Source organism: Bubalus kerabau, chromosome 3 (genome assembly GCF_029407905.1).
Source record: "Bubalus kerabau isolate K-KA32 ecotype Philippines breed swamp buffalo chromosome 3, PCC_UOA_SB_1v2, whole genome shotgun sequence".
Taxonomy (NCBI): domain Eukaryota; kingdom Metazoa; phylum Chordata; class Mammalia; order Artiodactyla; family Bovidae; genus Bubalus; species Bubalus kerabau.
The window spans coordinates 44,170,620-44,182,733 of record NC_073626.1 but is presented as its reverse complement, the minus strand read 5'-3'; positions in this window follow the sequence as shown (position 1 = coordinate 44,182,733).

Sequence of the window (12,114 nt, the reverse complement as noted above, 5' to 3'; positions counted from 1 at the left end):
CTCGGGGGGCCCTGGGCTTCCTGCGTTTTATCTGACACTCCCACTCTGGCACCAGGCTCACTCTCATGTCGGGGGCACCCCATCTCCTCCGTGCACCCAGGCTGCGGTGGGGCCCAGCGTGGGGCAGGGCCGGATTGTCAGCCTTGAGTTGGACCTCCTGGCTGCCCTGCCTGTGCCTGGAGCTTGGCTGCCCGGATGGCCTTGGGTGGCCACTCCCTCCAGCTTCTTGTCACGGCGCCTCTGTCCTCCCTGCTGGGGCGGGTGACGTACTCATGGCGGCCGCCCCGAATTTCCATGGCCTGTGGGCTGCATGGCCGCTTGCACGATCAGCCCCACTCTGAGTGCTGAGGCATGGATCTATCGACTTCCTCCTCCCTCCAACCTGCATCCTCCACCCAGCTGTGCTGTGAGGTTTTTGAGGGCAGAGGACCCTGTCCTTTTGCCTTTCACTCATTCGTTTAGCCAGGCGGCACCTGCCACGTACCAGTGTTGTGCTGGGTTTTGGGACTTTACAGAAATGAGTCAATAATGCCCTTGCAGTTGATCCACACAGTGGAGTGAACACTGGGTCCCCAATCCCCCCTAAATGATGGCAAAGGGGGCAAAAAGAGGCGCTTTGAGGACAGAGGATGAGCCAGGGGAGGACTGCACGGGAGACTCAGCCTTGGGAGATGCAACTAACATCTAGCTATCCTCACTTTGGGGAAGGCCTGCCGTTGAAGGGATTGAACAAGGAAGACGGGATCCAACAAGGAAAAAGTTGGGAGGCCTCTGAAATGAGGCAGCTTGTCCTCCTGATGCAGGAGGATGGGCTGAAAGCTCAAGAGTCACCAGGCTCTGGGGGCTGGCGACGCCCTGCTTCTAGACCCAGGCACTGCCCGCAGGTTGGGGCTCCCACAGTCAGAACAAGACAGAGTGCCGGGAGGCCCAGCCTCAAGGCCAAGTCTGGAAGAGGCGATCTTAAAGGATGATTTCCGACAAAGTGAGGATAGAAATCAAGAAAGAAAGCAACCCCGGACCCGGCAAGCAGGGGTCCAGCGTTGGAAGGTGGTGCAGGGGAGGCCTAGGACCCCAAGGTTCTGTAGGGAGGGTCCCGCAGGACTGGTCCGATTACCAGAGGGATATGACCACCTCAAGAGGAGGGTTTTTTGTCGTTGCTGCTGTTTTTGCTGTGCCGCTCAGTTTGCAAGATCTTAGTTCTCTGACCAGGGGTTGAACCCAGGCCCTGGCAGTGAAAGCGCTGAGTCCTAACCAGTGAACCTTCAGGGAATTTCCCTGAGAGAAGGTTTAAAGTCTGGTCAGAGGCTCTGGCGTAGATTGATGACGGGAACACAGAAATTTGAAGGAACAAATAAAAAGCCTCAAAAGGTAACTTGATTAACTTTAGGAAACAAAGAGTTTTCTAGGAGAGAAAATCTAATCCTGAGACACTGCATGATTCAGATTCAATCATATCGACATGCTGTAGCAGGAATGTACGCCTGAGATGCTGATTTCATAGAAATGGTAGTAGACGTTTAGAGGTTGGGAGGGGGAGGGGAAATGGGTGATGGAGTACTTGAATCTTAATGGGAAGTAAAATTCTAATCGACAGTAAGAAATCAATAGATACAATCCAAAATAGAAAAATCGCGAATTTGTAGTATCTGCACATCAGGTAGAAGAGAGACACCCGAGAGCAGAAGAAACTGACCAAAGGAGGTGAAAGTTGGCCTGGAGGCGGGCAGGGGCGGGTTTCTTCATCAGCTGTGAAATACTGTTTGATTCTTAAAATTATGTCCACATGTGACTATAAACGTTAAACTTACTTAAAAAGGAGAGGAGGATGTTTTGCCACAATTTAAAAAGAGGAAAGGGAAGGAAGATCTAATGCACCAACATAAAGATCTAATGCACCAAGGCGGCCCCCCACTCCCACCCCCACGCCCCACCTCGGGCTCAGCTGAAACCAGCGGGGGGACCCGGGCAGGTGGGCGGCTGTGGAAGCACAGAGCCAGCTCACAGGAGGTCCCAGGCAGATTTCAGTGTGAGAAGCTAATCCTCGCTAATGGGTTAATTGCTCCACCTCTCAGATGTCACAAGGGCCCTTCAGCAGCTTCCAGCAGATTCTCCAAAGATTCACTGGCTGGAAGCAGTGACCCTAAAGCAGAAAAGCAACTCCTGGGGGACGCAGCTCCGGCACAACTCTGGGGAGGTATGGGGGGTGGGCGCTGGAGGCCCAGAGCCTTCCCTGTTCTGGATTCCATGTCACGTGCAGGAGCCGGAGAGTGAGTGCGGTGGTGTGTGTGTGTGTTGGGGCGGGACATGTGTGCACGAAGCACGCACAGGTGTGCGCACAGGAGTGCATACGAGCCCGCGGGTGTGCGTGCACGCGCATGTGTGCATGGCGTCTGCTTGGAGGGCTGTGGTCTGTTCCGTCCAGTCTCACACCCTGAACCCGGGGGCCGCCCTGGGAGACTCGCCTCCCTCCCCGGCAGGAGTCCGGGAGCCGGGGAAGGAAATCCCGGGAAATCCGCTTCCACTTGGCTCTCTGCCTCGGTCTCCTCACGTGTTTCTTCTCCAGGACTTGAAGCATTCTCTCTCTTCCTTCCTTGGACACACCTACTTGGAGGTGAGGCTCTGATGGGCTTTTATGTTTAAAAAGGACAAAGTGTTAAGCTAAAGGAATGAATTTTTAATGGTGGGATTTCAGGCCTTTTTCTCTCAGGAGAAGTTCTGTTTGTTTTGGCTTCGGTTTGGTTTTGTCAGAGAAGTTTCCCCACGTCCCTGGAGCCACTCTGAAGCCCCAGGCTCCCTCCTGGATGCTGTCGGCCAGGGCCCTCTCCCAACTGGTGCCCTGGGGTGGGCGTGTGGGGGATCATCATCTTCCTCTGGCTCCAGAATGGGCCCCAGGCAGGGAGGGTTAGGGTTAGGGTGGGCGCACGGACCCTCTGCTCTGCCTTCAGCCCGCCCGGCCCTGGCGCACCCTCCCCAGAGGGAGGCAGGGGGCATCCCAGGGGGCCAGGAGTGACCTGCACCCCCTCCCAAGCAGTGGGGGCCAGGCAGAGGGCAGCATGACCACCCCGAATCTGGCCAACAACGGTGACACCCAGGCTGGCTCCCCTTGCTCTGTCAGGGGCGGCAAGCGCCCTCTCTGTGGGGGAGGCCTCAGAGGGGCCCAGGGGAGGGATGAACCCCTCGCCCACCCTCAGCCCCCAGGGGCCCACCCAGGGGCTCTGTGTGCCCCCTCAGGCTGCAGCGGCTGTATCGGGCCCCCACCCCATACTGACTCTCAGCGCAGCACAATCGCCTGCCCTCTTGTCAGTCCTGGAGAGCAGGAAGGGTGAAGGACCACCTCTGGGGATATGGCTGAGTCCCTGCCCCTCCCTGGACTTGCTCTCCTCCTCCTCAGGCTCCTGGCCCCGGGAGGCCCGCAGCGGAGCTGGAGGAGGGCCCAGCACCAGGGGTGGGTGGGATGCCAGCACCCCCTTGGAGATCAGAACTGCTGGTCGGGTCAGCTGACCCCATCTCTGGCCACCTGAGTGACCCTCCTGGGGGACTGGACCTGGAGCTTGGGCTCCTTGGGTGCCAGCGTCACTGCTCTGGTCTCCCCAGTCTGCCCAGAGCCCCCTAAAGCCCACCGTGTGCTCAGCCACGGGACTCCTCATCTGAGGCCTCCGAGCCCTCCTTTTCCCATCCCCCCAACCACCCGGCCCGCTGGTACCAGAACTGCCCTGCAGGACAAGCCTCAGCCTGGGCCAGAGGCAAGGCCGCTTGACTCAGCAGTCCCTGCTGTCCCCACAGCCGGCGGGGAGGTTGCAGGTGCCTCCCCTCCCTGCCCAGGCATCAAGTCACAGGGCTTGAATACTTCCCAGGACAGGGAGCTCATCAGCCCCAGGCAGCAGCCTGCTCCAGGCAGAAATGCTTTGACTTCTGAGACAAGTCCTTTGTGATGAGCTGACATCTGAACACCGGTTAATTCCGTCTGTTTACACATTTTCATCATCCGCATCATTATTAATACTGTCTACATACCAGCACATTGCAGTATGTCAGCCAATCCTTCACCCCTTGTGGAGCTGGTGCGTGTCATCTGCATTATGTACTGATAGATGGGAAACCTGAGGTCCAGAGGAAGTGTGTCACCTAAGTGTGTCACACGGCCAGGAAGTCACAGAACCTGGGCTCAGATCCAGATCCCAGACCCTTGCCAGCTAGGGGTGTGCCCATACCAGTTCCACCATCTGCTTAGTTCCCCTCTCCAGCGTGTTCTTACTTCTCTGCCAGGGGCCACTACCCCACAAAGCTCACACCTTCTCCCCTAGACCCTGCAGATGGATCAACTCCTCCAGGAAGTCCTCCTGAGACAGCCAAGGGGTATGGAAGGAACCCTCTTCCCCAGGTATCTTCTAATAGAGGAAGGGAGGGGTTAAGGGGTGGGAGACAGGCGCCTTATTCAGGGTTCTCATGGGTCAAAAATCTTGGTTAAACTTTAACCAAGAGCTTGCCTAAAACAAACAAACAAAACAAAATGAAAAAAAAAACAACTAAAAAAATGAAGAGCTCGCCTAGTGTCATGCCATCTCAGTAAAGGGCAAGACCTTCAAACTCATCTAGTTCCATCCATCTATTCCATGCTAGCATATCTGTTGTGTGCCCATGTAGCCTCTGCTTACATACCTCCAGTGATGGGGGGTTCATTATCTACCAAGGCAGTTCAAGGCTCAAAATATCTTCTCCTACAGAGCCAAGGTTTGTCTCCTTGAGGTTTCTGTTTCATAGGCCCAGCTCTGCCCTTCATGGGTCATCAGAACTAGCCTAACCCTTCCCTTATGATGTTTGGAGCAAGGGACCATATTCCTGCTGAACCTTCTCTCAGCGAAACCCAAGAGAGGGGGCCAGTAAGAGATCCCTCAGAGAAAATGAGAGGTGCCCCCCAGGCGGGAGCGCAACATCCCACTTCCAGTCCTCAGCTGAGCTGCCAGAACTGTGGGCCGGACTGTGTTAGCTTTGGAGTGGAGGGTGGAGAGAGTTCTTGGACTAATCCTCCCACGTCCTCACCCCCCTACCACTTTGGGAAGTCCCAAGCCTGACTCTTGCTGGGATGTGTTTAAAGGGAGAGGCTGCCTGGGGGTGCCCTGGCCCCAGGAAAGGAGAGACGGGCATGGGGACCTGATACCAGGGGGACAGAGAAGAGGGCAATCAGGCTTGAGCTGCCTAAAAGGTACCTGCCCAACAGGACAGCCTGACCAAACCAGGCTTCAGACTCATGTGCTCTGATTCCCAGTCCCGCTAACCTCAAACCTGGGTGGTATACCTTTATTGATGCAGCCACGATCGACTTCTCCATTGCTTCCCATAGACCTGACCATAAGCCCGTGGTCCCAAAGCCCTGCTGGAATTTGGCTCCGGCGGCCTCTGCGTCCCCAGTTCTGTGCAGTCAGACCTGTGGCCCCGAGTGCTGGCATCTCGTTGCCTTCCTCCTGTGAGTTGCTATTCCTTGCCCATTCCTCCGCACATGAAGGCAGGGCACAAATAAATCAATAAAACAAAAATAAACACGTTTGTCCCTGTTAAGTTTCATCTTGTTAGATCCACCCCATCGCTCCAGCCTGTCAACTTTCCTTTAGATCCCAGCTTTGTCATCTGGCATATTTGGCACCATCCCCCCAACAGTGTGGCATCTGCAAATTTGATAAAGCACATGGAGCATGTGTGTCTCAGATGAAACCCCCTCCCCCAACTGGGTGGCTGGAGCACTCGTGCATAAGCATGTGTCCATACACGTATGTGCACACACACACTCTTCTCTCTGGGCCCCATCAGCCACCTTCAAGATCCTGGGCAGGGGGAAACCCCGGGCACCTGTGCCCCCACAGAGGACCTGGCACTCAGCAGATGTTGCTGTGCGTGTGGGGGGTTGGGACACTCTGGGGACCTCGGCACCTTCTCACCTCCCCTGGCCATTGTTCCGTCAATCTCTGACCTGCCTGCACCCTGCCAGCCTCTTCCACCAAGGTCTTGGGTCTCCTGGACGGCCGTGCGGCCCTCCCTGCCTCCCCTGCTAAACATGCAGCGCCCTCCTCTCCCCCAGGTTGTGATGGTGGCTGCCGGCGTGGAGCCAGCCCGACTGCCTGGGGTGAGGACTCCTTCTCCCCCACACCTGCTGGGCACCGGCCCTCTGATCCTTCTCTTCAGGGGACCCCAGACTTCGTCTTTGCAGTAATTGCATAGCAGGGGTAGCCAAGTCAGAAAGATCCAGGTCCTCACTGCAGAGGCCTGCCAGACACCGCTTTGGCAGAATGAAAAAAAAACCCCAAGGCCTAGACTGATTTTCCAGAATCTTCTGGTCCATTCCCTGCCTCCAGGCACTGGATGTTGGGTTGGCGGGGTAGAGGGATCAGGCAGTTTCCTCCTCCTCCCCTCCTGTGACACCAGCTTCTTGTTCTTCCCTCCAGAAAGGTGGCAAAAGTTAGTTACGTGTATTCTTCAGCTGATGCTAGGAACAAACACCGCTCGATTCCTGGTGGCTGACGCTAACATACAGTGATTTCTTACACTTATCGCACCGTGGGTCCGCCCGAGATCCAGCCTAGGCTGTTGTTTCTCCAGGACTCGGGGTTTGGCAGCACCACTGAACCACAGCCGAGGAAGAACGGCAGACCCGCGGCAGCTCTCGAAGCCTCTGCCTCCCAGCCCTGTTGTCACTTCATGTCACTGGCTAATGCAAGTTATGTGAAAGTGAAAGTCGCTCAGTGTGTCCGACACTTTGTGACCCCATGGACTATACAGTCCCTGGAATTCTCCGGGCCAGAATACTGGAGTGGGTAGCTGTTCCCTTCTCCAGGGGATCTTCCCAACCCAGGTATCGAACCCAGGTCTCCTGCGCTGCAGGTGGATTCTTTACCAGCTGAGCCACAAGGGAAGCCCACGGTCAGGCCCAATTTTCAAAGAGAATAGGGAAGTGTGATCTTTTCTTGTGGCGGGAACTTTAGCAAATGGCCTTGGTGATTCTTCTGCCCGCTAGCCGATCCTGTCCCTCAGAGGGGCCCGAGTTCCCACCATCCACTTGGATGCTGGCTCTTGAGTCCAGCGTGGGCTGCTCTTACCCTTTCCTCCCTACCACCTGTGTGCCCAGGATGCGACCCTCATCTTTCGCATTTCTGCTCCACGGTGCACATCTTGTCTTTTCTCTTCCCTTCTCGGTGTGCCACGCCTTCCTCTGAGAGGCCCTCCTCCCACTTCCTGCTTGGAGAATCCCGAGGCTGGCTACAGGCTACAGTTCACAGGGTCGCAAAGAGTCAGACACCTCCCGCCTCCTATCTCCAGTTCTGCGTGTGGGAGGCCTGGGGCTCCATCTGCAGTGGCTGGCCAGGAGGTGGGCCCCACTCCCGTCTGAGCCCTTCCCATCTCTCCCTCCCTCCAATGTCCCAGAGCAGCAGCAGCCAGGTGGGGGAGCCCTCTGAGAATGTGTGGCTGCAGCCAGGCCCTGGTGCCCCCCCCACCCCCCGACCCTGGATGGAGCTCGGAGGCCCCCTCATGCTTGCCTCTCCAGGGATTGGCTTCTGTGAGCGCATGCGCACACCTGGTGCCCAGATTTGTTTGAGCTTGTTTTTGTCACTTTGAGCTATAACACACACTCATGGGGAACTTGTCCATACTTGTATCTGTTCTATCACAAGCAACAGACCACCCAAAATGTAGTTGTGATAACATTTCATAGAAACACACACACAGAGCATGTCAAAGTGGTTAGACCTAAATAAGGTCTGTGCCTGGGTGAATAGTTACTCTCTCAAGGTCGGTTTCCTAGTTTGGACAGGGTACACGATTCTGCGGGGTCGCTGGAGGAGCTGGGTTGAAGGGTACAGGAGAAATTGCAGTACTGGTTTTGTATCTCTTTGTGAGCCAAACGATTGCAAATGAAGAAGTTATAACACAGGGACTTCCCTGATGGTCCAGGGGTTGAGACTCCACCCTTCCACTGTAGGGGGCGCAGATTTGATCTTTGGTTGGGAACTAAGCTCCCCGTTATGCTACATGGCGCAGCCAGAAAATTCAAAAAGCGAAAACTACAGACTTACTAGCTTAAAACAACACCAGGCATTTACTCCCGATCCTGCGATTTGGGCACTGCTGGAGGGAGACGGCTGATCTCTGCTCCCCTGGGACTGGGGCCCCAGTTGGGATGCTGCACCAGCTGGGGTTGGCAGGCATCTGTCTCCCCACAAGGTCCTCCAGCAAGGCAGCTGCGCCTCGTTACGTGGTGGCTCCAGGCCCAAGAGGGTGAAAGCAGAAGTGACAAGGCCCCCAACGCCTCCGGCCAAAATTAGCCAGTGTCCCTCTGGCCACATTCCACTGGTCAAAGCTGACCCAGGGCCAACCCAGATTCAAGGAAGAAGAAATACCACTTGGATGCCTGTTTTCTGGGTCCAGCGTGGAATGTTCTTCCACAAGACGGAGGAAGTGGCAGAGAACCTGTGGCATCTTTAACTCATGGCCATCACTGATGTGATGGACAGGGAGGCCTGGTGTGCTGCGATTCATGGGGTCGCAAAGAGTCGGAGATGACTGAGCGACTGATCTGATCTGATCACTGATGTGTCAGAAGCTTCTGAATTTGCCCCTGGGGGTCTGGTCCAGCCTCCTCACTGGGGATGTGGGGATGGAGGCTGGAGTGGAGGGGGGTCAGCCACGCAGAGGGGCGTGGGTTTAGGAGCAGAGCTGGACGGCTGACCCAGGGCTCACCCTACATCACCCCAAGGATGCCCCAGTCCCACACAGGACAGCTTCGCCAGCCTGGCATCACCGCTTGGGATTCTGTTTTGCACGTGCTGGTGTTTGCAATCAAAAAGTTCAGCGGCCCTTCCAGTGTGCTTAAATTAGTCCCCACGAAAACCAAATCATTTCATTTGCAGAGAAGGGCTTAATTGCAAGGGGAACGAGGCAAAGGGAATTCTGTTGCCTGTTTTCATTGAAGAAAATTACTGTACTTTCCCCTGTCTCCTTTACTAAACAGAAGCAGCTTAGAAATTGGGCTGTAATCACCAGTGATACCTCTCCTACCCTTTCTTCTCAGAGCCTGCTCAGCAATTCCCGGCTCCCGAGACCTTGCTCTGGGACGTTCTTGCCCACCCACCTGGCAGGGCAGCCTGATCCCAAGTCCTGGCGCTGGGCAGCATCTCCCCGGTTTGGCTGGAGTCTCACCTCGCCCCTGCGATGTTGAGAGGATTGCCTGAGATGTTACTGAGGCCTCGGCCCACGCTCTTGGCAGGAAGAAACACCTCATCCCTTTCTTCAGAAAACACATGAAGTGGACTTCTCTGGTGGTCCAGTGGTTAAGATTCCATGTTTCCAATGCAGGAGATGTGAGTTCGATCCCTGATCTGGGAATTAAGATCCCATATGCCACAGAGTGGGGGAAAAAGAAAAAAAAGAAAACACATGAAATCTGCTCCAAGCCCCTACTCACCAGGGCTGCAGAGAAGTTCCATTTTGAACGAAGAGCATCCCCATTAGCATCTTATGCAAATCCTAGGGCTGGTCATGTATGGATGTGAGAGTTGGACTGTAAAGAAAGCTGAGCGCCAAAGAATGGATGCTTTTGAATTGTGGTGTTGGAGAAGACTCTTGAGAGTCCGCTGGACTGCAAGGAGATCCAACTAGTCCATCCTAAAGAAAATCAGTCCTGAATATTCATCAGAAGGACTGATGCTGAAGCTGAAACTCCAATACTTTGGCCACCTGATGCGAAGAACTGACTCATTTGAAAAGACCCTGATGCTGGGAAAAGACTGAAGGCAGGAGGACAAGGGGACGACAGAGGATGAGATGATTGCATGGCATCACCAACTCAACGGACATGAGTTTGAGTAAACTTGGGGAGTTGGTGATGGACAGGGAGGCCTGACGTGCTGCAGTCCATGGGGTCACAAAGAGTCGGACACAATTGAGCAACTGAACTGAACCGAGGGCTGGTGTGCTTTAGTGCCTGGCAGAAGGTAGGGAGCCTGGGCCGTCTGCACCTTCTGTCCTTTGATGCTGTGGGCTGGCAAGTCCTTGGGGCTCGGTCCCATAGGAGGTGCATGAGGAAGCGAAATTTGTAGCACTTCCGGTGTTGAGAGAGAAATGAAGGAGAGCTGGGCCTAGAGAGTGTGCAGGGTGGGGTGCAGCCAGTTCCCCATGGGGATGGCGGTCAGGAGGAGATCAGGGTTGGGAGAGGCAAGCACAGAGCCTCAGAGGCAGCAGTGGGCCTGGGGAGGGCCGCAAAGTGTCTGGCCTGAGTGGAGGGAGGAGCAGGGGGGCAGGGGAGCCTCCAGGGTCTCTGTGAGGTCCTGGTTGTTTGCCTGGAACAAGGTGGTTCCATTCTGTTCCGGCAAACCCTCAGCAACTCAACAGATTTCCCTTCTTTGGAGAAGAAAAGGGAGGCAGGCCATCTAGGGTCACACCCTGGCTCCATTACCTTCCTGATCTCTCCGAGCCTGTCCCCCCCAGGAGCGGGTAACAACAGCACCCGCCGCCTGGGGGCGTCATGAGCACATCGCGAAGCTATGTTGACTAATTTTATCATGTCTTTTAAAAGAACTTCCTCTGCTACAGGGATACGCTGATTAGCCCCAGTTGGTCCTGAGAAGGCTGGGTCCCCACCTCCACCCCCTGGAAACACAGCACCCGGTGGAATGCTGCCCCTCACTCACCACCCCCTCCTTTTCAGAGGACCTTCTGTCCAGATCCTTTTCTCTCAAGCTTGCGCAGGGATGGGCATGCAGAGCTGACCCGGCTGCCCAAGAGATGCTGCTCCCTGAGTAACTGCTCCCCTGATCCCCGCCTTTGGGGAAGGCTGACAGGATAATGGATTTGAGTCCACACACCTGTCTCAACAAAAGGGTTTTTTTTTTTTGAGGTTCAAAGTCAATGGTGTATTAATTAAGGGGGAACAGCTGCTAACTACCTCAGTTCTTATGATAAGTCAGTGACAAATGGCTGTGTTTACCTTTTTCCCAAGCAGAGACTCCGAAGGTGGCCTGGAGGTCCTGGGTGGATGTCCACAGGCGAGATTTGTGGGGTGCACCTCTCGCTCCCTCAGCCATCAAGCTTCTTTACTGGTGCCCCCCAAGCCCGAGAGGGCCGTTCGTCCCCGAGGACAGGGCTGTGGCCTGGGGAGCCAGGGAAGGGACCAGCGGAAACTTCTCAACAGTGGGCCCCCCCCAAAGATGCCCTCGGACCCCTTCCTCAGGCAAATCCCACCGCCTCGTGCTGTTCCTAGGGAAATGAGAGATGCTGAAAGCGGGGGCTTGGCCCTTCAAAGCTGAGAAAGGCTGCAGAGCTGAGTGGAGCTGCCTGCAGGACTGAGGATGTTGCTCGCCCGCCTGGGGCCTTTGTGCCAGGCGCTCTCCACCATAAAGGAAGGGGCTGGGTGGCGGGGGCCTTTTGTTATTTCCTTTATTTTGATCTTGCTCCTGCTCTCCAAACAGCTTCACAGAAATAGAACCTGGCGTTAGCTCCCTTCTCAACTTAAGACAAAACACGGCAGCAAGGAAAATCTTGCACTGAAAATCAGAAATGGGAAGATGGGTTTTTTTTTTCCAGGGTTGTGTTTCTGGGTCCTTGATATCAACTTACCCACCACGTTTCCAGCTGATGGGAGGATGGCAGGATGGCGCTAACCTGCCAAACGCACCCATGGGGCCGGGCAGTGGAGCGGCCTTCATCCCAGGCTGACTCAGGAAGGCCCACCGCACGTGGCGCTAACCCCCACTGCTAGCAGCTCACCCGCTGTGCCCCCAGGGTACAGGCAATGCTGGTAGAGAGCGGTAGGACCCCCAAAGCCCTCCCTGCAACCTTCTGACTCCACTGGAGGGACTCCCACACATCCCGAGCTGTGTTCTCCCCAGTGGCCAGCCCCGAAGAGACAAGATTGCCATCAACGTCCACTTCCTGCTTCCCTGGGAGTCACCATCAGTGGCCGAGACACCCCGTCCAACCTCACCCGGCTCTTTCTCCCCTTCCTACGGCAGGTGCTCAGCACCTCTGGGAGCCTCTGTGGCCTTGAGGGAGGCAGAAATGGGGCAGGAGAAAGTGGCCCCCGCTTCTTACTACCCGGAGCCCAGGCATACATCTTTTGAGTTCAACCTG